The 26289-nt window shown below is 43.6% G+C and overlaps 1 long non-coding RNA gene across 2 annotated transcripts in view; it reads right to left on the reverse strand.

Annotated features, from left to right (window-relative positions):
• The window catches only part of LOC124103641 (uncharacterized), a 127565-nt gene that overhangs the window by 38750 nt on the left and 62526 nt on the right, over nt 1-26289 (reverse strand). For both annotated transcript variants that reach the window (XR_006855244.2, XR_006855246.2), the window contains exons 6-9: nt 19556-19730; nt 19098-19163; nt 14853-15102; nt 13998-14110 (exon numbers count right to left, since the gene is read on the reverse strand). This is a non-coding gene — a long non-coding RNA (uncharacterized LOC124103641). The remainder of the gene's footprint in view (nt 1-13997; nt 14111-14852; nt 15103-19097; nt 19164-19555; nt 19731-26289) is intronic.

Genomic DNA, 26289 nt, shown 5'->3' on the forward strand with positions numbered 1-26289 from the left:
GCGGCAACCCAACATGAAGATCACTGGGTTCCATTAGAAGAGCCTTTGACTAAAGGCATCGCCACACAGACAGATTGCTTCACTAGCAAGCAGGTTCCCCGGGCCAAGGGAAGCTTGCTCCTTAAAGCCCACTCCCTTGTGAGCAGTCATTCACTCAACAATCTTTTCCTTTTCTTTCTCTCTCTTTCTCTTTCTTTCTTTCTTTTTCATACTAGGGATTGAACCCAAGGGCACTTAACCACTGAACCACATTTCCATCCCTTTTTACTTTTAATTTTGAGGCAAGGTCTCACTAAGATGCTGAGAGCCTCTGTAAGTTGCTGAGGCTGGCTTTGAACTTGCAATCCTCCTGCCTCAGCCTCCAGAATTGCTGGGATTACAGGTGCATACCACAACAAATATTTATTGAGTACCTATTATAAACCAAGAATTATCTTAGACGTTGGAATAATGGGGAAACAAGAATGACAGATGCCGTTTTCACAGAGTTTACCTTCTTGGGGAGGGGTAACATTGATAAAGAAGTAAAGAAATCAAGGAATCCGATGACTTTAGATAGTGCCGAGTGACCTGCAGCAATGAAGCAGAGGGCTGCGAACAACTGTGACCAGTGGGGACAGGACACAGTGGTGGTGGCAAAGGTCTATCTGAGAAAGTGACATCTGAGTACAAATCTGAGGAGTTGGCACATGGGGTCTGGGAGAGAGTTCCCAAGCAGAGGTAATGTTATCGTTTGGATATGAGATGTCTCTCCAAAGCTCCTGTGTTGGTGCAAGAACATTTAGACATGAAATGATTAGACTATAAGAGCTGTAACCTAATCAGTCCATCCTAGATTGAATGGACTTAACTGGGTGGTAACAATAGGCAGGTGGGCAGGTGGGGGCATGCCCTGGAAGGGTTCATCTTCTCTGCTGCCCATTTCCCCCTCTCTCTGCTTTCCAGCACCCCTTCGCCACCACCCTTTTGCCATGATGCTCTGCCTCAACTGGGACCCAGAGCAATGGAATCAACCAACCATGAAACCATGAGCCAACATAAACTTTTATTTCTCTGTGTTGTTCTTGTCAGGTATTTTGGTCACAGTGACAAAAACCCAACTAACACAGGTAAGGACTATGTGCAAAGACCCTGAGGAGGAAATGAGATCAGAAAGTGCAGCATGTGGCTGGAAAGGCATAAGAAAGGTGGATGTCAGTGGATGAGGTCAGAGAAGTCGGCAGAAACCAGGTCCAGTGGGGCCTTGACCTTGACAAAGAGCTGGATGTTATTCTAAGTGCAAAAGACAGCCACTGGTGGCTGGGGCTGTAGCTCAGTGGCAGAGCGCTTGTCCAGCATGTGTGTGAGGCACTGGGTTCGATCTCAGTACCATATAAAAATAAATAAAATAATTATCTAAAAAATAAAGCTACTGGTGCATTTGCAGCCAGGCTAGTAACCCATGATCGAGTCACCAGGAGGCTGCATTGCAGTCTGCCACTGGTGTGACCCCTCAAGAGGCCACTTTGTCTCTTTCTCAACAGGGCAGAGCCCTAAACACAGAATCAATAAGTGCCCCAGCTTGCAGCCTGAGTCAAGGGGCACAAGAAAGGAGGCTGACTCAAGGCCAAGGCTCTGGCTTTGATCCTATCCTTGCCACGTGGAGGCTGGCTCATCCCTGTGCAGGACCCGTGGAATTCTGACATATGAAATAGTCCCCAAACCCAAAGACCCCACTTCTTCAAATTCACTGCCTTATTTGAGGCCTCACAACAAGCAGCAAAACTTTCCTTAAAAAAAAAAAGAGAGAGAGAGAGAGAGAGAAAAAAAGTAGGTCAGGGCTCTTCTGCCTGGTAGCACACGAAGCACTGGGCAAACTCCAAAAGCAACTGCTCCACTTGGAGGTCTCTATTGAGCAATCGGAGTGATGTCAGTTCTGAGGGCCTCCGAAGCAGTATGATTCTGAACCTGACCTCACCCGTGGTTTTCCTGGTAACTTTTTTAAACCATTGCTTCCTGCCCTGTGCTTTATTTATCCCACATGTTTATTTTCTATACAGTCTATTCCGAAACAGAGCTCTGTGTGAGTTTCCAGGTCACTGTGTCCCATCAGGGCAAGCTCAACAGATGTGGGATGAGCTGGAAGATAAAACAGGCCATCGCTGCCATGACTGAGCACAGCCTGCCACCCATTGCGGGGTTTCTTATTCTGGGGCCAGCCAGGGAAAGTTAGCGCCTGCAATTTGTGCAATCTATCTTCCTTCTCTGAAGGTCACGCAGAGGGCAGGTCGGGGCCTCCCAACCCCCAAACCCAAGGTGCTCCTTGCTTACATGTTCCACACGACAGTAGAGGTCAAAGAGATGTCCACAGATTCCTGTGGGATTTGCTTTAATTTCTTCTTCTTCTTCTTCTTCTTCTTCTTCTTCTTTTTTTCTTCCTAAGGCACCAGCAATTTCCTTCCATTTAATTCATTCTCTGGGTCTCCTGGCACAGTCTGCTGTTGTCACGGCAACAGGGACCAGCAACGCTGCTCTCTGAGGTTAATGTACCCCATGGCCCAAAGCCCACAGGCCTCTAGGCCTCATCCTGACAGTGCTGCCTGCGTTGGGCCGGCGCGCTGCCCACGCCCTTCCCCCAGCAGCCCGGGCACCACCACAAGACCAGGAGCTGACAGAAGTTTCAGACAAGATTGATGCCCCTTTTCCTCTACCAGATCCCAGCAAATTAAAAAAGCAAAAAAGCTCCCTAGAAAACCAAACCCCAAACCTTTGAATTCTGCTTTGCTAAAACTAAAATTGATCTTTCATGCTTCTGAAACCACAAGCAGAAATTTGGTTTCAACTGTGGGCTGCTTTCTCTGACCTCTTCTGCATAGAAACTCATTCTTCCGCAGTTTATTAGGGCACCTCAGACTGGAGGCTGGCACGCAAGGCGGCGGCGGTGGCAGCAGAGATGACAATGACAATCCTAGTACAGAGGCTAGAGCGTAAGTACAACGAGGACAAGGGCTTTTCTGTGCTCTCCGTCCATCCTTATTACACTTGATGCATTATGACTGCAATCTCTGTACCTGGAAGAGAGCATCTGGCACACGGTAGGCCTTCAAAACAGATTTGCTAAATTAATACATAAATAACATTCCCTGAGCTCTTACTGTGTGCCCGACACTCTAGCAATTTACACACATCTGTCTCAGCATTTATTATGGGATTACTTATTACAAGATCTAAAAAGGTACTTAGTTCACCCTTAGTAACCTCAAGGCACTGTCCTGAGCATTTACATGTATTAACCCAATTGATCCTCATGACAACCCCGCTGGAGATGGAATGGTGACCCCTGAAAAGCTACGCCCGTGACCTAATCTCTGGAACTTGTGAATGGGAACTTATTTGGAAAAGGGATTTTTGCAGACCTTATTAAGTCAAGGATCTCTAGATGAAATTATCTTGGGTTATCCAAACATCCTAAATCCAATGAGAAGCATCTTTACAGGAGAGAAGAGAAGATGAAAAGGCCACTTGGAGATCAAGGCAGAGGATGGAGCACCGCTGCTGCAATCAGTGACCCCTGGAGCCACCAGAAGCTGGGAGAGGCAGGGATCACCCTCCTCTGGAGCCTCTGGAGGGAGGGAGCACAGCTCTCTACACTTTGATTTTGGACTTTTGCCCTCCATAGTTGTGAAAGAATAAATTTCTGTTGTTTTAAACCATCAACTGGTTAACTGGTTATGGAAGCCCTAGAAAACTAACATGGATCCTGTTTTCCCAAAGAAACTGAGTACAGAAGATGAGGTGACTTGCACAAGTTCAGAGTTGGTAAGTGGCAGATTGGAATTTGAACCAGACTATTTGGCATAAAGTTCTTGCTCTTAACAACTACATTCATCCCTTGAATATATTTATTGAAAATCTATGAAGTGTCATATGTCAGATGCTAGGGACTCAATTATAAACAAAAGAGGCAGAGTTTCTTACAAAGCTTAAGTGGGAATTGACCTTCATAGGGGGCGAGTCATTTGCCTAAGGTCACGCGCAGTTGGCAGAGTGGGGATTTGAACTAGAACATTTTACTCTGTAGCCTACTCTCTACTCACTCAACAAAAAAGGAGTCACTGGCCTACATTGCCCTTGTAAACTATAACTAACAAACAAACAAAAATGCAAAAGTATAAGCAGCTGTTCCCTTTCCCATTGAGAAGATCCCTTGACAGCCTGGGTTTCGCTCAGGCTGCCTTTGATGGTAGAAAGAACAGGACGTGACTGGGAGCCAACTGGTCTACTGGGAAGCAGAGGTAGAGACCATTTTCTACCTCTGCTATCAAGATGGCCCAACATCTGGGGACAGCACCTTCGAGCTGACGGACATCCAGGTTGCCCTCCAGATTGAAGGCTGGCTGGGACATTTGACCTAACCCTTCCAGACCAGGGGCAGGTCTGCTCCTAAGTTTGCCACGGAATAATCTGAATTCCACCTGGAGAACAAAATGACTTATTAAGTGAAACCAGACATCATTCTCCAGGTCCAAGGGCAAAAGCTCTGAGTGGTGCATCTGCACATTCAATGAAGCAAAGATGTTGTGTCCTGGAACTTCCGACACCTAAAGACAAACACATTGAGCAGATGAAGGTGTCAGAATGAGCCAGAAATGTGTTTTTCGTTTTTTTCTTAAAAATATGTGTGTATGTGTGTGTGTTTGTGTGTATATGTGTGTGTGCATGCGTGTGCGTGTGAAGAAAGGAGAAGGTAGCTTAACCTGGATAAATGTGTATAATTTCCTTTTTTAAATTCAGTTTCAACTAGCTCAGTAGCAAAAGGAAAGACAACAAAGAGGATCCAATAAGGGGATAAAAGAAAGGAAAAGGAAAGGGTAAAAAAGTAGAAAGAGGCAAAATAGGGAAATCCATTCCCAAAAAAGAGAAAGAAAAATAGGGGATGGAGTGACAAGGGACAGTGACACAAGGTAGGGGACATGAGAGAGAGACTGGAGTCAAGATAAGCAAGCCGAGGAAGCTCAGGCAGGAAAGATGATGACTTTCTGTGTCAGTTTTCCAAATGACCCTCTACCTGGGGCTCTCGCACCCTTCCCCTTGGCGGCGGCTCAGGGGACTCTCTATCAGTCTATTGAAGAAGCAGGAGGCTATCAGTTTACAAGAAGAGAGGAAGCAGAGGAAGAGGAAAGAAAGCAGACAAATTACTAAATGAGGAAGCCAATTATCCAGTGCACCATACTTCAAGCTGTCAGCAGGCTGCTGTTCCTCAGGCACCTTTGGGCAAAGTGGGACTTAGACCTCTCGACTTGCTGCCATCTGGCCTCTCCAATGAGACAGCCCATACCGACTTTCCCCAGCACATTCACATCAAATTGTCAGCTTCCTGAACAAGATCCTTTCAAACCAGGGAGCCATATTACAATATCAGCAGCTCACAAAAGCAGACGAGGCCTCCAAGCACAACTGCCCAGGAGCCACTTTGGTTTCCTATTTGGATAACTACAGGGTTTCTGTGGAGCCACTACCTCCGACTTCTCAGATAGCACCAAACGTAAAACGCCAAGAGCAATAGACGTTTGCTTCAGTCAAGAAGCCAAGGAGGGCATGGCATAAGAGACCTTTTGTGGCTGCCAAAGACTAGAGCAGGGAAGCCAGGTCAGCACATGGTATCTCAATTTATGAAGGCTCCTTTGCTTTCACGTGAAACCCTGACAAACAGATGCAAAACAAGGTAAATGCAACTTGATCCAGCTACACCAGCTGCCATGGGCACGGCTCTACCACAGGACCCCATGCAACTGGATGTGGGAGTCACTGGCAGAGAAAGGTCAGTCAGGAAGCAGATCAAGATGTCTGAAAAGAATCCGATAAGTCAGTGACAAATTCCACTTTGCAAGAGATACGAATGTCAGGGAAGAGCTGGTTTGGGGACCAGTAGCAGCTGCAAAGTTATCTAACAGCCCCATGGAGTAAGCACAGTGGAGACCTCCGAGAAGTTTAAATATGCTGTTTTCTTATTCCTTGAATGGAGTCATGTGATGTGATTGGTCAAAAATTTTATAAAAAGGAAAATGTCGGGTTTGCAGTGATAAAGTCACCCGGGAGATAAAAGATGCTGACTCTGGGGGAAGACTACAACCCTAAGTCCCTCCAAAGGCAAAAATGGTAAGTCCACTTGTCCCCTCACCAGTACTGTACACGATTCTACAAACAACTCTCCTCTTCCACAGATGTCACCCTGGAAAACATTCATAGTGACCGACACACCCACCTGCTGACTCTGCAAGGTAGAGCTGAGCAGTCACAGTTTCTGTTAATGTTTCTCAGGTGTGGCCTGTGGGCTACAGAGTCACCAGGGGGAACATGTCGACAGTGGAGACTGCTGAGCGGAAGTGACTTGGCATGAGGCTCAAAGAATCTGCTTTTTAAAAGTAGCTGTACTAGGGATTCTCCTGCTCCCCAAGGTCTGAACTACTCTTCTATCACATGCTATCCATGGACTCTTCTCTCCTGACTTCCATCTCTATCCACTACCATCTTCAGATGAGGTACTATGTTCAATATTAAGGATATGGGCTGCTAAAGACCAGTACGTGGCAGGCTGGTTAGCACACTATGTTAATTTGTAGCAAATTCTTTTTTCTTTTTCTTTTTTCTTTCTTTCTTTCTTTTTTTGAGACAGAGTCTTTCTGTGTTGCCCATGCTGGCTGCAAACTTCTGGGTTCATGCAATCCTCCCACCTCAGCCTCCTGAGTAGCTGGGACTAGAGACACACACCATACCCAGCTTCAGGTATGGAGAATTCTTACTTCACATAAACCAAGCTCTCACTCAGAATGGCTGCAACAAAGAAACATTCAGAAATAGGTGTTTCTATGACTCTAAAATTCATCTCAGGACATGAAAAGTTGCCTTTGGTTTCCTTTTCTGAAATGTAAAGCACTCACAAGCAAGACTCGCTCACTCTCCTAGGTGACTTATTTTGAGAAGTATGTAAACTTCTTCCCAGCTGTGGTGTACTTGTAATCATCCCAGCTACTCGGGAGACTGAGGCAGGAGGATCACAAGTTAGAGGCCGGTATGTTCATATATTATTACACCATCAGTGAAACTCTCTGATATGTGGATGCTAACACACAATAAGGGAAGGGTGAGGGAAGAACAGAAGTTCATTAGATTAGACAAAGAGGAATGAAGAGGTGGAATGGGAATAGGAAAGACAGTGGAATTAATCAGGCATAACTTTCCTATGTTCATATATGAATACACGACCAGTGAAACTCCACATCATGTACAACCACAAGAATGGAATCCTAATTAGAATATGTTATACTTCATGTATATATAATCTGTCAAAATACACTCTACTGTCATGTATATCTAAAAATAAAAACAGCAAAACAATATTTATTTGACATTACGCATAAGAAAAAAATATTGGAAACCATTTGCCAATAGGAGAATGGGTTAAATGAAGTAAGGTATTCCACACTATAGAATATAATATGTTGTTTAAAAAAAAACAAGTTTGATGCCAGCCTGGGCAACTTAGTGAGACCCTCTCTCAAAAATAAAAACAAAACAAAACAAACAAACAAACAGGGAATGTAGCTCAGTGGTATAGCATCTCTGAGTTCAATCCCCAGTACTGCAAAAAAAAAAAAAAAAAAAAAGAGTGTGTAAACATAAACACATTTGTTAAAGTCACCAATAATTCTTTGCTCCATACATTACCTTAGTGAGTTATTTGATCACGACACAGAGCATGCAAAGTGAATAAGAAATAAATCCGCTTGAGTTTGTGCCAAGGGTGGGTCCATCTGAATGACAGTTAACTGCTGGCAAGAGAGACCTGTGGTGCAAGCCAGGGACTTCTTATACACGGGCAGAGGTTTCTCTTGAGAACAATAAAGGGAACAATAGGAAGATAGAGGCAAAAACAGCTGCAGAGAATTGTTTGGGGCACAGTCATGAGATGGTTTTGTTCATTCTACTTTCACATTATACCAACATGTTCCATGTGTAAGAAAATACAGTGGCTCTGAATTCCATTGACCCCAATACCTTGCTTCAGGCAATGCAGGCTGGAAATTCTACTGTGTTTTGAACAGATGCGTACCTATCAGAGCCTCAGTGAGCTGAGAGGCAATTTGTTTCTGTCAGAGGTTTCCTGGTTGATTTCCGCTTTTCTGGACATCTCAGTAAGCTTCCAGTCACCCTCCAACTTTGCACAAGCTCACATTCGTTCACCACCCTTTCCCGGTTTCGTGGTCTCCACCCCTATTTTCTGCATCAATGCCCATGACCTTCACCAGCTGACTCCCTGCATCTTTTCAATGACCAAAAAGCTTTCAAAGAATGAAATAAACTTCTTGTCCAAGTTTGACATGTATTTTAGTTTTACAAATAAACAGAGAAAAAGAACTCTGAGACTTATGGGTGAAGCATAAAATACACTCGTAATGCTGGTTTCCTCCTAGACGGAGCTCAGGAGGGGCAACCTTGCAGTTTTTACTCTGCTAACCCAGCTTGAATCAGAGGGAAATGGACCTGAAGGAAATCCTGTCTGATAACTAAAACAGATTCCACTGCTTGGTAAAAACCAACTTCCCGTGAGATGGGAAGCAGAGCCAGCCACCAGTCAAGCTGTAGGGTGAGTATGCCACGGGAAGGACTCCCCTGTCGTACCAATGCTGTCATATTTCTGATCACTTGGATTTGGGGTGAAGATACCTATCATACTGGTTTTCTTTTCTTTCCTCCTCTCCTTCTTTTCTTCTATTGTTCTTTTTTTTTTTTTAAACACTGGTTTTCAAACTGTGTTTGGATGGTTTTCTTCAACATTTGTCTGTTCTGTTACCTCCGGGCCCTGTCTAGAGATTGGGATGTTGGATCCAAAAAAATAATAAACAAAAAAAAATATTCCAAATGCTTTAAAACCGCTAGCACAGCACAATAGTTTCCAGGGGTTTCCAGATGCTCTGGCCAAGACAGAAGACCAGAACTGAAAAAGAGAGAGGAAATCACTCAACCTCAACATCGCTCACTGTTCACCACACCAGGTTGGCTTGAAATCTGAGGACAGATGACGTTGGCTCTGGGAGTCATCAATGTAGGGGCCAGGCAGGGTGAGGTGGACTGGGGAAATGCCTTTTCAGGGTGACATTTTCAACCTCTTTCTGTTCTCATGGTTTACATAAAGTGATTTCTCAGAGTATTCTCAGCAGCTGAATGAGAATCCTTATTGAACACCAACAATAAGGATGACCTCTAAAGACAGAGATTCAGGCTAAATCATAGATTTCACAGGTTTTGAGGTCCATGGCCAGTTTTAGCTACCTTAGCTGGTCATCTCTGTGACTTGTCATAGTTATTGACCCTGGTCAGGTGCGGTGGCCCATGTCTATAATCCCAGCAACTCCAGAGGCTGAGGCAGGAGCATCTCAAGTCCAAGCAATTTAGAGAAACACTATTTCAAAATTTTTTAAAAAATATATTAAAAGGACTGAGGATATGGCTCAGTGGTTAAGCACCCCTGGATTTAATTCCTGGTACCACAAAAACAAAACAAAATAAACAACAACAACAACAGGGAGTTCTCACCAAATTAGAGTGTGCAGTTTCTTGGCAGGGGCAAGGGGTGGGGCAGGGGTGCAGTATGCACTCCTTTCCATTTATAAAAAAGATTCTGAGTTGTTAGAAAGTCTTGTCTATGACACGTTCTGGTGCCAAAGCTTTCTACGCAGCAATCTAAAGACAGTCAAATGAAGGACAGGGCAGGGGCTCTCACCACCATACTGTCTCCAACTCCCAGACTCACCCTCCCTTTCAGGTTCCTGCCTGGTGATTTCTCCAAAATACTCAGGAACTAAATCCTGATTATCCTTGGTTTTGAATCCTTACCGTGTGCCTGGCCTCATGTTCTATATACATTTCCGCATTATCCTCACAATGCATTTGCAACATACACATTGTCATTATCAGAATTTTATAGGCGATAAGAATGGTCTTCAAATTTTAAATAACCCCACCCCAGGTCATAGCTGGCAAGTGATGGAGGGAGCCAGGCTTCAAAGATGTCTCTTAACTCCAAAGCCCGCACACTTAATCAGCAAAGTGAGAAAGGAGGACTTAGCCCAATTGACCAAGGGTGCTCTGGAGCACAACAGAGAAAACATAGAAAGCTGAAAACTTGACCTTCATAGAGAGCTAGACCAAGCCAGATCTAAAGGCATAGGAACTTATATTTTTAAAGGAGATTTCCATATACAAGGTAAGCAATTTATCAGCACATAGATAATCCATTGAATCCCAATGGAAAACAGAAACTGGGAAGATCTCTCTTGGAAGGCTCTTGGGCCTGGACAGGAAACTGAGAAGCAAATGAAAATATGAGGGGCTGCTACGGCTTAGCTGTGTCTCACGGGGGTTCATGTATTGGAGGCTCAGTCCCAACTGCTTCAGGGTTGAGGTGATGGAAACCTTAGGGGGGCCCAGTGGAAGGTAATGGGGTCATGGGAGCACTACTCGCAGAGAGATGAAAGGTCTTCTCACAGAATGAGTTGGCTCTTAAGAGAACAGATTGTTATAAAGAGAGGTCACCCCATGCTCTTGGTCCCTTCTGCACAATGGCTGGTTCTCTCCGCTTCTTTGTGATAAAGTAACACGACCCAAAGGTCCCTTACCAGTATGCCAGGGCCATGTCCTTGGATTTCCAGAACTATAAGCTAAATAAGCCTGTTTTCTTTATCATGTTCCCAGCCTCAGATATTTTGTTATAACAACAGAAAACATAATAAGACAGAGGGATACTAAAAAGTTCCCCCAGAACTCAAAGTTTTGTTGTGGTAAACTGAATTGCCCAAGAGAACTCAAAATCAAAGATGATTGAAAAAAGATAATTGAAAGCAACATAGTTCACAATAGCCAAATTGTGGAACCAACCTAGATGCCCTTCAGTAGATGGGCAGATAGGGAAACTTCATATATATACACACAAGGGAATATTACTCAGCATTAAAAGAGAATAAAATCTTGGCATTTGCAGGTAAATGGATAGAGTTGGAGAATATCATGCTAAGCAAAGTAAGCCAGTCCCCAAAATACCAAAGGCCAAATGTTCTCTCTGATAAGTGGATGCTGATCCATAATGGTAAGGGGGCGGCATGGGAAAAATAGAGGAACTTTGACTGGGCTAAGTGAAGTAAGCCAATCCCCAAAAAACCGAATGCCAAATGTTTTCTCTGATAGGAGGATATTGATCCATAATGGGGCTGTGGGGGGGAGCATGGGAGGAATGGAGGAACTTTAGATAGGGCAAAGGGGAGGGAGGGAGGGGAGAGGACAGGGGGCGGGTATAAAAGACGGTAGAATGAGATGGACATCAGTACCCTAAGTACATGTATGAAGACATGAACAGTGTGACTCTACTTTGTGTACAACCAGAGACATAAAAAGTTGTGCTCTATATATGTGTAGTACGAATTGAAATGCATTCTGCTGTCATATATAACAAATTAGAATAAATAAGTAAAATTTTTAGAATATTTCCATTTAGCATGTAATATAAACCCATAAACAAGTTCTGGTAATGTTTGATTCTGTGTCAGTAAATAGCATGCAGAAGATCTTTTCAGTCCAAACTAAACAGAACAAAACAACAAGAAGCCCATATGCATGACTGTTAATCACTTCAAAAATTTGATTAAAGCCATATAACATTTAAAAAAAAAAAAAAAAAACAAGATGATTGAAGGGCTGGCAAGGTAGCTCAGTAGAGATCACTTATCCAACATGTGCGAGGCCCTAGGTTCGATTAAATTAAAGAGGGGGGCCAAAAGAAAACATAAATATAAAAAAGATGACTGAAGATGGGAAAACTTACAAGAACAAATTTTTTGGTATCATCTTTGAAAATGTGTAAGTGGTATGCTTAGAAGTAATCATAGATGAGTTTTCATTAATAGTAAAATAATCAAATCTGCAGTTATCCTAATATTTTGAAATATTTTGAAGGAAAATATTGCCATTGCCAGTGACCTCTTGGTCCTGTTCCTTAAAGCATCACGATCATCAGGGTATGCAGATTACCATACACAGAAGTCATAAGAAATGGCCACATGCCCATTTGTTATCTATAGAAATAACATATGCTTAAAAAATGATAAGATGTTAATGATGGTATTATTAACTGGGTTCACAACTAGTTTGTAGTGGGACGTACAGGACACCAAAGAGTTTAAGATAGTTTGATGGACTATATGGAAAATCAGAATATTTTATGTTGGTAAGAGATAACAAAGAAACCTGGCTCCTTCTGTTTCTAAAAATAGAACCACAGTCTGTACTCAATAGTGAGTGAGTTAGATCCCATTGACAAAGGCTCCAACCTCAGCTCAGATGGAATGGAAAACCAATCCCATATCACCAAGAAGCCAAATGCTATCAGGAGCATTCCCCAGAACACATGCAGTGACCGCAAACAAGTAGATTTGGGTTTGCAGAGCAATATATTATCTTATTCTCTTTGTGCTGCTATAACAAAATGCCACAGAATGGTTAATTTATAAACAACAGACATTTATACTAGAAGTATAGAGTACTAGAAGTATTCACAGTACTAGAAGTTAGAAATTCGAGATCAAGGTGCCAGCAAGCTCTGTGTCTGACAAGCTAGTGCCTTGCTGCTTCCTGTAGAGTGGAGGGATGTTGCAACCCTAACTTGATGGGAGAGATGGGAGGGGTGAATTCAGTCCCTCAAGCCCTTTTATAAGCACAACTCCATTCAGAAGGGCGGGGCCTAATCACCTCCTTATTCGATGGCGTGGTTCTCACTCCCTGCTTCCCTTTCTCTCAGGCTTCCTTCAGTCCCAATTTGCCTTTTACCTGTTCTCTAGATGCCACAGGCCAAGTAGCTGTTGGCTTGTATGTGCTGATTGGTACTGTGTTTGTATGGGGGGGCAGGGTCAGTGTGTGTATGTGTTTGTGTTCTGTGGTCTGAATGTGTTTTCCCAAATTCATAAGTTGACATTTAATCCCTAAGGTAGCATTAGGAGGTGATTGGGCCTTGAGGGCTCCGCCCCTGTGAATAGATTAGTGCCTTATAAAGGCTCAAAGGAAAGAGTTCACCACTTGGCACCCTCTCACCAAGTAAGGGTGTGGCTCAGGGGTGCAGTGCTTGCCTCCAAGGCTCCATGCCTTGGTTCTAGCACCACAAAAGAACAAGTAACTAAACAAACGGTGGTACACTCAATCCAAGGATCAGTACGCAGCTGTTATGGTGTAGATATTAGGTGTCCCCCAAAAGCGCATGTGTAAGACAACGCAAGAAGATTTAGAGAAGGAATGATTGGATTAAGAGAGCCTTAACCCAATCAGTGAATTAATCCCCTGTGGATTTGGATTAACAGAGTGGAGACTGAAGGCAGGTAGGATGTGGCTGGAAGAGGTGCGTTATTGGGGGCTGCCTTTGGGGTGTATATTTTGTATCTGGCAAGTGGAATCTTCCTCTCTGCTTTCTGATCATCATGTGAGCCACTTCCCTCTGCCACACTCTTCCGCCATGATGTTTCGCCTCATGTTGAGCCCTGAGGAATGAAGCCCCCCAAAATAAACTTTGTCTCCTCTACAGTTGTTCTAGTCAAGTCTTTTAGTTACAGCAGCATAAAAAAAAAAAAAAAGCTGACTACAACAGCAGCACTCCAAAGGAGTAAAGTGGATCCAGATAGAACAACATGGAGAGGTCTCAGGGTCATTCTGCTGAGAGACAAAGCAAGTGGGCAGAATAATTCCATGCAATTTGCATATCATCTTTCCTCACCAATAAAAAAATAATTTTTTTTATAGTTTTATATTTACTTACAGATCAAGGTATATCAGGCTACACATCAAATTGAAAACCTAAGTTTCTCTAGAGAGAAAGAGGACCCTGGGATTTTGGCTAGGGCTTAAAGACTTTGGGTTTTACTACGAATTATGATTTGTTTATAAGAACAATAAATGTATGTTTATAAAATAAGACTTACTTTAAGGTGTATAAATCAGATCTGTCTTCTCTAACAAGAGATCCTCCTTGGGCTGGGGTTGTGGCTCAGTGGTAGAGCGCTCACCTCGAATGTGCGAGGCCCTGGGTTCGATCCTCGGCACCACATAAAAATAATAAACAAAATAAAGGTATTATGTTCAACTATAACTAAAAAAAATAAATATTAAAAAACAAAGAGAAGGGGAGGGGAGGGGAGGGGGGATAGTAGAGGATAGGAAAGGCAGCAGAATACAACAGACACTAGTATGGCAATATGTAAATCAATGGATGTGTAACTGATGTGATTCTGCAATCGGTATATGGGGTAAAAATGGGAGCTCATAACCCACTTGAATCAAATTGTGAAATATGATATATCAAGAACTATGTAATGTTTTGAACAGCCAACAATAAAAAATTTAAAAAAATAAATAAATAAATAAATAAATAAATAAACTTGGCTAAAAAAAAAAAAAAACAAAACAAAGAGATTCACCCACCCACCACTGCCAACATCCATTTAAAAAAAAACAAAACAAAACAAAAACTCTCCTTAGCCCCAGGAACAACTTCAACTTCACTCGTGACATAATTTCTCTGTTCATTTACTTGTTCAGCAAATATTTTTCATGGTCCTACTATGTGCAAGCCCTATTTCATAAACTCTTTGCTCAACGCAGAGCTTCCTGTTGTAGTTTCTACATTCCCTGATCCTTCTCACCACTCATCTCTTAACCCCAAGTTCTTGTCCACCAGGGATCAACTCAGGTTTCCAGACTTCCACCCCAACCCCAGCCAGCACTGAAGGAATCATCCCTCCAGGACCTCAGCTCTTCCTCAATAAATATTGACCTACCTATCAGCCTCTGGGCCATTTACCTCTCTTCAATTACTCCAGTACTGACTGGAGCATTATCAAGTCCACAGAGGCTAGGAATGAGGAGGAGTATCCCAAAACTCACTGTAGAAAAGCACAGAGTGAAAAATAAATCCCCATCTGAAAAACGGCCCCCACCCCTTGGAAGATATAGAAACCGGATTGCTGTTCTGAGGCTTGGAGTTGCTGACTCCCAACCACACATCCTTAGGTTCTGCTCTGGCTGCAGCTGGAAAGGAAGGAGACATTTGACACTAATGAGGTTTGGTTCTTGTCTCAGCTTCATATCATTTCTGCCAATGAACACTCTCCAGCCAAGCTCTGCTTCACTCTTCCTTGATTTTTTTCAAAAAAAAAGGTGTGTGGCTCTTGCACTTGAAGCCCAGTTTCTATTAATTTTCCTTTCTCTAGTCTGCCTCCAAAACAAAAGAAAGAAAGAAAAAGTTTAAAAAGCAGAAGCAAAATTCCAAACTGCCTGTTAGTGGTGGTTTAGCGAGTGGCAAGTTTCTCCCAGGGAGAGAAAATATGTGGGTAAAGGGTTAAATATTAACGTGCTTCCCTGGACGGTCCTTTCTGCCCTGTTAATGGAACCCAAGTGCAAACCTTGGCAGGAATCGAACATTAGCTCATGACAGGTGTAGGCTTCATGCTGGCTGCTGCTGTATTTCCAGCATTAAAAAAAAAAAATCGGGGACATGGGGACCACTCCATGACACAGTAGGCTGGAACAGATTGCTTTGCAGAGATCTCTTCTGGCTGAAATAATTCCCTATAACAACTTCCTTGACATGCTGTCAGGATGGCCTGTTTCCAAGGTAATGGCTGATGCCTGGGGACATAATAGACATCATCTGTGGCCTTCCAGAGATACAGTCGCCAGAACGACCCTGCTGCATTGTTGGAACACAGTCATTCATCCATTCACAGCTATGGCAACTAAACTGGGCCCCGCGTGACACACTCCGCAGCCTCCAGTTGATTCTACACCATAAGGTTGTTCATTTTTTCTGTAAGTGTGGGGTCACAAACTCCAATATCTGAGGGAGTCCGTTGACATAAATGACCGAATCAGTGTGGGTGGCAACAGGGAGTCCCTGCCGGCTCACAGAGGGGCCACGTGTAGCTCTAGCTCCTGCTGCTCTGGAACAGAGTTCTTTGGGGATCTCTGCTGGCTGAAATAAATCCACAAACCATGATGGCCCGAGTATGGAGTTATATCCTCTCCCCCAGAACTGACGTCCACCAGGAACCTCAGAATATGACCTTATTTGGAAATTGGGTCTTTGAGATGTAATTAGTTAAATTAAGGTGAGGTCAGTCTGGATTAGAGTGAGCCCTAAATTCAACAACTGGACGACCGAGAGAAACAAACTCAGAGACAGCAGAACCCTGTGAGTACACAGAGGCAGAGACCAGAATGACGTCATCTATAAGGCAGGGGGTGCCAAGGACTGTCTACTACTGAAAGCTGGAACAGAGGCATGGAACCCCCTGGCTGAAGAATGGATGGGCTCTAGGACTTTTTTTCTTCTTTCTAATTTTTTAAAAATTATTATTTTACTTGCAAAAGAGCAAAAAGCTTTCAAAGAACCAAGGGAAACATGCTTATGGACCTCTCAATGAACCACAGGGCCCCAAGTCTACTCCAGCCTCTTTATCTACTCTACATTGTAGCCAGAAGGATGTTTTGAAAACTCAAATCAGACAATGTCACTCATCTCCCTGAAATCCCTTAATGATACCCTTCTACTTTTCTAAAGAAGATGAAAATCATTACCATGGCTCATAAGATCCTACAGTATCTGGTCCTTGTTTCCCCCACCCCCTGTTTTAGTCTAACTGGACTCCTCTAGTGTCTCTACTCCTTGTGTGCTCTTCACCTCAGGACATTCGCACATGCTCTTATCTCTTCCTTAAACATCTCCCCCACCCCTCACCCCCCCCACACACACACACAAGTCACACATACACATCCATGTGTTCACACATACATACCCTCTTCATCTGGTAAATGGCTTCAGCTCTTAGGTCAGTCATCATTTCTTCAGAAAAACTTTCCCTGACTCCTCATCCAAAATTAGGGTAGTCCCTTTCAGACGTTGTCATGGTGCCACACATTTTACAAACCAAGCACCTTCCTCCAAATGTGTGTGAACACCCCTACTAGACTGTGAGTGCCATCCTTCATACCTAGCACGTGCCTGCCATATAGTACGGCCCCACAGGAGGGGGTCCAGTGCTGTCTCTCCAGGGAATTGCATGCTTGAAATGTTCTCTACAGTTCTTCCAACCCAGTCCTGGTTTGTACTTTCTCACAGTTACATTTCCATTTTGCACTGTTCTCTGATAGTCACGTCTGTTTAAATCTTCTGACTGTTGGCCACACTGCGGGCAGTGATTATACTATGTGTGTCACAGCATTATCCAATGTGTAGTATGGGTCCTGGTCACACTTAAGGATTTGTTGGGTTCTTAAAGACATAGTCTAAAACTTTTCATTTTAATAATGGTAAGAAGGCCTTATACAGTTGTATGGGCAGAGAACGAGGCACAATACTCAGGCTGGACTCTGAATTCTGAAACCTGGGTTTGAATCCCCTTAGTGCCAGGCACAAGTCAGGGTTGAATAGTTTTAGGCAGGAGGGCTACCTTTTTGCAAGTCTAACTTGACTTTTCTGGAAACCTTCATTAAAAATGCCAGATTTTCATTCTCAACACTAACTAACTAAATGAATAAAATAAAATGCCAGATTTTCTACTGCATGGATTCCCGTCTCTTATAAATACCTTGCTCAGATGGGTCTAAACTCCAAATCTTACTGGTCATTCTCAGATGGGGCAATCCCTCACCCCCAAAGAAATCTGATGATGTTCAGAGACATTTTTAAATTGTGACTACCTGAGCTGGGAAGGGCAGAAGGATGTCTATTGGCCTCATAGGTAGACCAAGGATGCTGCCAAACATCCTTCAATGCCCTGCCCACACCCCATCAAAAAATAAATAAAAATAAAAATAAAATAAATTTAAAATGTGTATATATATCTCACAATTGTGCCACGGTTGAGAAACCCAGTTATAGACCACTGCAATTCACCACACCAAGAGTCCTGGATTTACATTCACAGACATCAAGTTACAAGTTTGGATCCCTCAGTCCCCGTGGCATTTCAATTTGCCTTTCTTTCAAAAGAGCTTTTCAACAATAACCAACGGGTTTTAAAACTTCATAGAACACAAAGAAGTATGCCCTGATCCAGACTAAATCTTTCATCTCTTCCATCCAGGCCCTGGAATTCCCAGTTTGGATCATTGACTTTCCAAAGGACACTGGCACCTGCGGGCTGGCAGGGTACCCCCAGGAGATGAGTTGTGCTTGTTTGTGGTGGGCGCTTCTGGAGTGAGTGGAGCACAGGAAGGACAAAACCTTCATCCAAACCAGGGTGTGCGCCGAGATGGCCTCCACTGTCATCTAAAGCTGTTCAGCCTTGTGGGACTGGGAACGCCACCCCTCCGTGCTCTGAGCTACTGCCACCAGGGAGAACCGTCACCCACCACACACGTGCTCATTCTTTCCCTCTGCCGGTGGGAACTCAGCCTCCGAGCATTGGAAAATGAGGTTTCCAGGGCTTTCTCTGCCCTCCACCACTGCTGCTTATAAGTTGGGGGTCTGTAAATGATCATCCATTCCCCCCTCCCCACCTGGCTTTCATACCACAAGGAAAAGGAAGAGCACCATGAAGGATCCCTTTGGAAAGTTACTGACTTTGCCACTGTCCCCAAATTTCTGAACGTATTTATCTGTTCAGATTTATGTCCTTTCCTATCTACCATCCTGGAAGCTGGAACAGCTCCTTCTGTCCTCCTGGTGTCCAGCCTCCTGTGCCCCTGACGCTCCTGCTCTCCTCCTTTGCCCGCCCAGCTCCTCTTAGACTTGGTTCTGTTGTTCATTCCTCTGTGTTACATTGCTATGGCCTCCCTCTCACCACCAGTTTCCTTCTTCCAGGAATGGGAGGTGTCTAGATCTTTCTCATCCTACAATGGACCATTCTCTGACCCCACAACTTCTCTGGCTTCCACCCAAACTTTCTCCTCCGTTTTTTGCCTAAGTAGCCTATGAGGACTGAGCTAACTTACTTCTTGTCTTAGTCAGCTTTATTGCTGCTGTAACTAAAGAACCCAACCCGAACAACTGTAAAGGAAAAAAGGTTCATTTCGGGGCTCACCGTTTCAGAGGTCTTAGTCCATAGAGAAAGCTGGCTCCATTCCTTGGGGCTCAAGGTGAGGCTGAACTTCATGGCGGAAGAGTGTGGTGGAGGGAAGCAGCTCACATGATGATCAGAAGGAAGAGGATGCGGGGTGGGGAGGGAAAGAGAGAGAGAATTCAGTCGTCAGATACAAAATATATACTCCATAGCCACGCCCCCAATGAACCCCTTCCTCTAGCCGCACCCCACCTGCCTCCAGTTACCACTCAGCTAATCCCATCAGAGATTAATTCACTGATCAGGTAAAGGCTATAAGCCAATCATTTCTCCTCCAAACCTTCTGGCATGGTCTCCCACGTGAGCTTTTGGGGGACACCTCACATCTAAACCATGACACCTTTCATCCTTACTAAACCCACCATCCCCAGGCTTCTTCCCTCACAAGGCCATGAAGCGAGGCTCCTCAGAGTACTCACAACTCATCTCCCGGAGACTTGTCCCTTTTGAATCCTTCTCTCCCTGCACTGCTGCTGCATTGCCTGATGAGCACTGCCTGCAACTCCAACCCTCCTGGCTCTTGACACTTCAAGTTCTGCTTCCACCCCAGTTTCTTCTGTTTTATCTCCTGCATGGAGTTCCCTTCCTCCGTATCTAAAAAAAACAATACCTCCATGACCCATTTCTCATGCCACCTCCTAAACACCAGTGGCTCCCAGATGTTCATCTGCAGCTCAGCCCTCTTCCCCCGACATTTTAAGCAAAAGTGTCAGATGGAAATGCCATCAAGGGCCAGGCAGGGAAAGTCAGTGAAGGAAAATGATGGTAGAAATTGAAGGCTAAAGGTAGGCATGGGAGGGGCGGCTGCTCCTGTGCTCCAGCCGGTTGTCCACATGCAGGAATTCAGGACCAGAGGTGCCAGATTTTCCAATTTTCCCCAAAGTCAGAAACCCATAATCCTATTTGGAATCTCTCAAAGATTAAATATTGGTTCAAAGAATTTTAAATGTCTCTTAGGACCAAAGTCTGTCTGAGAACCATGTCTGACTATGGACCACCAGTCAGGGATAATGGATGGACTCATATATTCTACTGAGTGCCACTACCTTCATTCTGATGCTCGAAGGCACTTTAAACTGGACCCGCCCCAGACTATCTTTCCTCCAAACCCTCCTCTCCTCCTCCTGTGCACCTTATCTCAATTAGTGATGTCTTGTATCCACTCATCCAAGCCAGAAATATGAAAGCATGAATCCCCCTCTCTTCCTTTTCTTCATCTTCCATATTCATCGACATTACTTTCTAAATAAGTCTTGACTCTGTTTCTAGCTCTCTGTCTCTAATCAGCATAGAAACCCTTGCAAGGGTTTCTAGGGATGGTCTATCACACTTGACTCTCCCCGTGTATAAAGTATTATTCTGAGCAAAGCACATAACCTTATTTCCTTGACAGTGATTGGTTTCAGGATGGGCCAATGACCTAGTGGGGCCCCGTGGGATGAGAGGGGAAGTTTGCTGGAAAGCTACTGGAAAATTTTTCCTTGCTAAGAAAGCCACACATAGAAGAAACGACTTCCTTCTGTACATGGTCATCGCTGTCTGGATATTGTTCAGGGAACGGCTGCAGCTAGCTTCTGAAGATGAGGAAAGGCAGCCTGCAGGCAGAGCCCACCATAGAGAGGGAATGGGGAGATAGCGGCATGGAGCCTGGGAGCAGTGACTCTGCTGAGGCACTGAATCGGCCACCTCTGCTCTCTCTCATCTCGGAGCTTATAGCTCCACTGGTTGTCTCTTGATGATTCGGCCAATAGGAATCAGGGCTTTATGATTACAGAAGCCAAAAGCATCCTGGCTGGTACCCTTGTCTCCTGCCTCCAAGCTAATGCGCCATCACTTCACGTGACACCTGACTGCCAGGGTGGTCCCTTCCGATGCTAATCTGACTGCATAGCCTTCTGCTCTTGGTTCCCAGTGCCTACAGGATAAAGTCCCGGGACCTTGGCAGAATACACAAAGGCTTCCATGCCTAGGCTCCTGCCTCTGCAGCTGAATCGAGTTCCCCTCCTTAATGCAAACCTTACGCTCCCTTTGGTCTGATCTGCTTGTAGTTCCCTGCATAGATGATGCTGTTTAACTCTTTCATTCATTGCACAATACATACAAGAGTCAACTCTGCCAGGAGCAGCTCAATGCATGGGGATACAGAAGGAAATAAGACAGATGAGGTCTCTGCCTTACTGAACGTTCCAGCCACTGTCCCCAAATCCACAGCATTAGCTAACCCTTCTCTCTGGAGCACCTTTCCCTCTATCTAACACCTACCTTTCTTTTCTTTCTTCAGTCCAGTGTTTAGCCTTTGAGATGTATTTTTATATAGGTATTTAAAATTGTTTCCCAAATGTTTCTCATACATAAAGAATAGTATGTTCCTATAACTTCACCTAGATTCACTAATTATATTTGTTCTCTCCTCCCATATGCATACGCACACACACATCTCTTTCCAAAGAATCTAAAAGTAACTTATTGATATTATGACTCCTTATCCACAACCAGTTCAGCATGTCTCAAGGATAAGGATGCTGTCTTAGATAACCGTAATGCCATCATCAGCCACTCCAGATTAGGAACATACAATAGTTTATCTAATATGTAATCTAGATTCAAATTTTCTCAATTAGACCAAATATGCTTATGGATATTTTCCCCACCAGAATCTGACTTCTGATCTAAGTTCTCATTTCTTTCAGGAGCCTTCTTTGACCTCTTTCCACTGCTCACCACTGGATGCATCTAGAATGCCCCGTGCAGATTTGCTCTTACAGTATTAACCACATTGGTCAAGACAGTTAGTTAGATGGAATCCCATGCCATGCTCATCTCTGTATGCTCAATGCCTATTGCAGTGTGTGTGGCACGTAGTAGGTGCTCAGCACTTTTTGGCTGATGAGTGATTAAATAAATGACTGAAATGGAGACAAAGGCTGTGGTCTCGCTGCTGTTTTCTTGATTCCATATTTAGCTGCTTTTTACAGCCACTGATGTTAATAATGTAAGAGCAGAAAGTCCCATCTGTCAAATGGTGAGGAGAGGTAATCCAGATAGATAATTGTGACAATGGCAAGCAGCAACAATTAATGATATCCAGGGCCATGCTCATAGAGAGGCCTAACCCAGATATCTAAGAGCTTTAGTGGAGAAAAGCTACAGTCTTCTTACAGTTGTTGCAAATCTCTATCCTATGCACTATTCTATCTTCTAACCAGAAACCAGGACGGCTTCCGAGCAAAATGAAGAACAAACCCCACCTCTACCTAGAGCCATACTTTCTGGCAGAAGAAATGTGTCAGCACCTGTGGGGGGGAGGGGGAGCAGGTAATGATACCAGGGAAAGGGTCCCTTAACATTTCTTCCCTCTACAGGTCTCAAGTTAGAACAGTTGAGAACCATAGAGGGAAAGACTCGTTTTAAGTCAATAGCTGATACCATAATTAATATTTGGATCCAAATAATATGTCCATTCAACTGATGGCCATTCTCTCACCAAGGAGAGTATAGAAGCAGGATCAGGACCAACCAGGTCCCTCAGAAAGCCACTGGCCATTTGTGAGGAGTGGCCACTTGCTCTCTTCCCTACAGGACACATTTTTCTTTTCCAATTGGCCACAATGTATTTTACTTGATCTCTTAAGATTCCTGGGTCCACTAGGAAGATTTACTTTTTTTTTTTTAATCTTCATAAGCCATTGAAACACACAGGTGTGCACAGTCTTCCCAGCTACCACGGGGCCTGATTTTAAGATAAAATCACCCAACCATCACACTCTCCAGCTGGGAACAGCCCAGGCACCTATTAACCATCAGGCACTGTGGATTCAAAAGTAAATATGCCGTCCCTCAAGGAGCTCAACATCCCCTGGCACAATGACTCTTAGAATTAATGAAGAATGCAATGGTAGAGATATGTGCAGTACACTAGAGACCTCAGAGGAAGGACACCCTCCCAGCTTGGGAAAAGTGGGTCAAGAAAGAGCTGACTGGTGAAGGCAGGCTGAAGATGGATAGAAATGAGAGAGGCAGATTAGGGGACATGCTAGAACGAGGCACAGAAGGAGGCAATAATGGGAATGCTCATCATCTTAGTGAATGTGGGGACAAAGTGGCCATTGGCCATATGTTGAGATGAGCCCCATGGTTTTGATAACGCACTAGCACTAGAAGGCCAAAGGCTATCTCTAACTTGCGTCCCTGGCTTTGGATGATCCTTTTAACAGGACTCCCACCAAGGGTTAAAGGTGGAAGACATCCCCTGCACCCCCCCACGCCCCCCCCCCAAAAAAAAAAAAAAAACGAGGGAAGGTAATTATACCACCATCTATTTAGCTGCTAAAGAATTTACCATTCAAGGAGATAGGACCCTGCCTCACCAGAGGCGTTTAACAGTCCAACACTATCACATTACCCAGATTGTATAAAGAGCATGAATGATTTCCGCTCGCAGACCTCTAATGGAGGTGTCTCTTTACAAAGCCCCTGCTTCAGGCCAGCTGAATGCCTCAGCAGTGCCTCCGAGATCCCGCAGTCCTAATCCCTTTAGCAACAAAGATCTGTTTCTTTGCTTAGCATGAAGTAGGCCTCAGAGGCCTGTGTGTGTCTTCGCCTGTAGGCCAGAAGCCTCCTGTTTACAATTTCCCTATTCCTGTTTTTAATGTTGTTCTGAGAGCAGCCACAAAGGGCTAGTTTTGTCCAGCAGGAACAAGGGAGCTATTAGAGAGAGACGGAGGAAGGAAGGAAGGGAGATCGCAGGAGGACTCCTCGAGGGATTAGCAGACACAGCTGTTCCCGAAGGGAGAGGAGCTTGAGGCTGTTTATAATTTCCGTCACATTTACATTTTTTAATATTTTATTTCCTTAATTTTTTTTTTCTGATCAGTTTCCTGTCCACCATTGAGAGCATGCGTCTTGCTGCCATATTGGCAGACAGAGGGTACCTGTTTCCACCTATCTGGGTCATCTTGAGTGCTTTGCTTTAGTGCTCTGCTGCTTTGGTTTGGTGGTGTCTGGCTTTGGGGGAGGTCACAGACCTCTAGACCACCAGGTGCCTGAGGAAATCAATCATTAAAAAGAACGGTCCCACTCCTTATCCCATTTGTGCGCTTGCCGGGAATTCTCTAAACTGTATCCAATTCATTCAGATCCCATAGACATCTGTCTTTGCAGGGTCTCAAACCTGCTTTTAAAATGCATCTCATTTTTGTTTGCTGTTACGTATCTAACCAGTGTGTTGTTAAAGGTATTTACTGCAGGTAGAGGATCAGATAAGATTCCATATTTGGAAGATGCCTTATAACAATTGCTTTAAGAAAATTATGTATGGTTGCATCCTGCAAACAAATCACTTGTGTCACTTTCTGATTCTTGTCTATGTATATATTCAATTTTTGCACATTTGTAATAAAATCATAGGCTGGGCATGGTGGTGCACACCTGTCGTTCCAGCTACTGAAGAGGCTGAGGTGGGAGGATTGCTTGAGCCCCACAAGTTCACCATCAGCCTGGGCAACACAGCAAGACCCCATCTTTTTTTTCCTTCTTTCTCTCTCTTTTTAAAAAAGATAAACATGACAGTAGACTATATTTTGACATATTATACATACATGGAATATAACTTCCCATCCATGGTTGTACATGATTGGAGTTACATTGGTCATGTATTCATATGTGAACATAGGAAAGTTATGTCTGATTCATTCTACTGGCAAGACCCCATCTTGAAAAGAAAAATAAACAACCAAAAAAAAACCCATAGAAATAGAATTTTAGTCTTAATTTTCCATAATATTACACCATGCATACTTTTCTGTTAATAATTTGTCTATTAAAAAAAAAAAAAAGCTCCTTCTCCCACCTCTCTCCATGTTATGAATAGTAGAAACTTGTCTATTCTTCCTAGCTCTGTATTCAAACAATCATATGGGGGAAATCTTGGACTGGGGGTATCATTACTTATTTTATTAAAACACAATTATGTATTATCTATTTCTCTATGTTTTTCTCTCTTCATTTAACAAGATGCAGAAGACTCTGCCTTTAGTATATAGTGTTTTTGACCTCACGTGTTCTATGCAGGTCCATTTTGCTGAAGAATATTCTTTGGTTGAGGGTGTAGATGCCCATGTATATGGAAATTTCATTTTTATTCTGTTTTGTTAAGTTGCACTTTTTTTCTGGGGAACTTTAGTCAAAATATAAATGTCTTTCTCAAATGTCCAGTCAGCTCATCGCTGACCCTTTGGGCTTTCACTGCCTTGGGGTAAGTTTCCGGACTTGAGTGTCTTTTAGATCCGGCTGACCTAGTACTACTGTTACAGAAATATTCCTCCTGATAGTCTCAAAAGTTAAGTACATGCAGTTTCCTTTTGCAGGGGCCCGGGATGTGAGCTAATCTTTAAGTAAAGGAGAGAAGGGACAGTGATTAACATTCTCCCAACTCACTCAGGGACAGCTGTTCCAAACCTTTCCTTCCTGCTCAAAGTCCTAACTAGTTTTCAAGAGGAACTTAAAAAAAAAAAAAAACTTAAAGAAGAATATGGAGTTCTTCCAAGATTGCTCAATTTTTCTTTCTCTAAAGTAAAATAGCTCAAACCATGTGCCAATCCAAATGCACTTTCTGTATTCAGCCTACTGGAAATGTGGACTGTAAGATAACATGCATGGCCTCTGGAATATTATTTTTCAGAGCTGACCAGAAAAAAAAAAAAAAGCCACAATTTCAGCTGCTCCAATTAACCCCAGGCTTTTTAAAGAGGAATGCTAAGGATATTTTAGGGAACACAAGCTTCCAGAAGCCCATCCTCTAATGGCCCCTGTCATATGGGCTTCTTTGGCAGAATTACAGATTGGAGGTGGTGATTATTGTTTTGGTGATAACATGCTTTTGGGGGTCCATTTTTTGATGAAAGAACTTTGAAATGATGTCTTCCCATTCCAAGTATAAATTAAAGGCTCTGTGAATTTAACTAAGTGCTTTTATTAAAAACCTGGAATTACCCAATATATTCACAGCCTTTAAGTTACGAATGTTATGATTTTATTAGTCTGTGTGAAGGTCATGCCCTCAATAGGGGAATGAGCTGTCTTTCTCTCTCTGGAAATGGGGTTTCTTTAATGCAAGGTGGTGGGGGTCATATATAGGATCGTGATGGAATATGGG

This window comes from Marmota monax, unplaced genomic scaffold (assembly GCF_021218885.2).
Source record: "Marmota monax isolate L192 unplaced genomic scaffold, Marmota_monax_Labrador192_F-V1.1 WCK01_AAM20220418_F8-fsc00006, whole genome shotgun sequence".
In the NCBI taxonomy this organism is placed as follows: domain Eukaryota; kingdom Metazoa; phylum Chordata; class Mammalia; order Rodentia; family Sciuridae; genus Marmota; species Marmota monax.